Raw genomic sequence first — 2226 nt, forward strand, 5'->3', positions numbered from 1 at the left:
GGAGGGCACAGCTCAGCTCCAAGTCCAGTTGCTGTTTCAATCTTTAGTTTCAGGGGACACAGCCCACCATTCCATGCGGGAATTGAACCGGCAACCTTGTTGTTGAGAGCTCACGGTCCAACAAACTGAGCCATCCGGCCGCCCCTCGGGCAGCTCAGCGGCAGCTCATTGTCTTTAGTCTAGTTGTGGAGGGAGCGGCTCACTGGGCCCATGGGGGAATTTAACCAGCAACCCTGTTGTTCAGAGCTCGTGCTCTAACCAACTGAGCCATCAGGCCGCCCCTATAGTAGTGGTTCATTTATTTCACAAGTACAGTGCTCTATTCTATGAATATACTACAGTGTATTTATGTGTTCTACCCTTGATAGACATTTGGGTTGTTTCTATCTTGAGGCTATTATGAATAATGCTGCAATGGACATTTTTTTTGTACATGACAGATATATACTCAGAAATGGATTTGACAGATTTTGTGTGTGTGTGTGTGTGTGTGTGTGTGTGTGTTGTGACTTTCACAGTCTTATATTTGAAACTCAATAAGGAAACAAGTGTGTTCCAAAACAGCTAAATATGCAGGTCCAGAAAACGAAAGTATTTTTCCAACTGCCACACTCACTCTGAAGCCCACCCCACCCGTCTCCTTCCACATCCCCCAAATTAAACACACGTCTGCTTAGCTATGTAATGAAGTGGTAAACACGCCGCAGCACTGACATCACAGGAAAGTTGCCTACAGACCTAGACTTCTGACGCGGGGCCCCAGCTTCACTGTCACAGATCCTCATCCCCATCTGGATGCCAGCAGTTGTCTGAGGACTCTCTCGGTCACGCTCATATTGTGCTGCCAAAGCGGGACCAGTGACAAGCTCTGGTGGTGCAAGGGCAGGCACGGCAACGACCTCCAAGCTAGGGTCTCCAGTGAGTTTTCTAGCAAGCCAGAGGAAAGGCTTATCAAAGTTGTAGTTACTGTAGGCAGAGATGTCAGAATACTGAAGATTCTTGTTTCAGTAGGAGACAAGTGATTTTGCCTTCACTTTCCTTCCTTCCTATCTTCTTTGTTGCCACACAGCACAGTGGGGATGTTTTCACATACTCGTACCAGATCTCTCTGCCAGTTAGGAACATTCTTGTAAGCAGCTCTTAAAGTTACATGAAACATTATAATGGCACCCTGGACTTGGATGTCACAGCCATCGCTGAGTCCACCAGATTTCTTTTGACCAGCTGCATCCATCCATTGAACTTAATAGGTCCTCTGTTGGTATGGAACACGAGGGGATGGATCTCAACACCCAATGTAACTACATACTTCTCAGATTCACCAGTCAGGTGATGTTTCACAAATGTAAGTTTTCCAGTCCCACCGTCACCAACCAATACAAGTTTGAACTGAACTTGGGGTTCTCCTTGGGCAGCTGTCGTGATGTTACTTCCAGAAGTATCTCTGGGCCCGTCTCGGATTTCACAGGTTTTGTACACATGGTTTAGGGTTAGTAGATATGCCAAACTTTCTCCCAACTGGCTGTATCACTTTCAATTCCCGCCAGCGGTTCTAGTTGTTCTACAGCCTCACCAACACTTGGTATTAGTCATTGTTTTAATTATTTTCGTTCTTGTGGCTGTTTCGTGATATCACATTATGATTTTCACTGGTATTTCCCTGAGGACTAGTTGCGCATCTTTTCATGTTCATTGGTCATTCTATTTTTGTGAGGGGCCTGTTCACGTCTTTGGCCCATTTATTTCCAATTGAGACGTCTTTTGTAAGAATTCTTTATCTACTCTGAATTTGGACCTTTTATCAGTTATATGGACTGTGTATATCTCTTCTCATTCTGTAAAACTTGACTTTGTTTTTTTACTTTCCTAACGGTATCTTTTGATGAATTAATATTTGTAACTTTAATAAAATTCAATATATAAATACTGTTCTTTATGGTTAGTACTTTTTGTGTCCTATTTAAGAGTATTAAGGAATGATTTTTCTCCTATGATATGAGGCAGGGATTGAGCTTTGTTCTTATTTTTCCATTTGGATATCCATTTGATGCAGCACCATTTATTGATAAGATTACCCTTTCCTCACTGCTCTGAGGTGCCATCTTTTTCATAAACCCAGTGCCTATATATGCATGGATCTGTTTCTAGACTCTACTCTGTCCCACTAGTTTGTCTATTGTACCAATGCCAGACTGTCTTAATTGCTGTCACTTTATAATTTATCTT

The 2226-nt window shown here is 42.9% G+C and overlaps 1 pseudogene across 1 annotated transcript; it reads right to left on the reverse strand.

Annotated features, from left to right (window-relative positions):
* Nucleotides 1–771: 771 nt before the first annotated feature.
* On the reverse strand, nt 772–1159 carry LOC308503199 (GTP-binding nuclear protein Ran-like; annotated as a pseudogene). Its single transcript has one exon. The product of its transcript is annotated as a GTP-binding nuclear protein Ran-like (transcript).
* Between the last annotated feature and the right edge of the window lie 1067 nt (nt 1160–2226).

Source organism: Rhinolophus hipposideros, assembly GCF_964194185.1.
Source record: "Rhinolophus hipposideros genome assembly, chromosome: 10".
In the NCBI taxonomy this organism is placed as follows: domain Eukaryota; kingdom Metazoa; phylum Chordata; class Mammalia; order Chiroptera; family Rhinolophidae; genus Rhinolophus; species Rhinolophus hipposideros.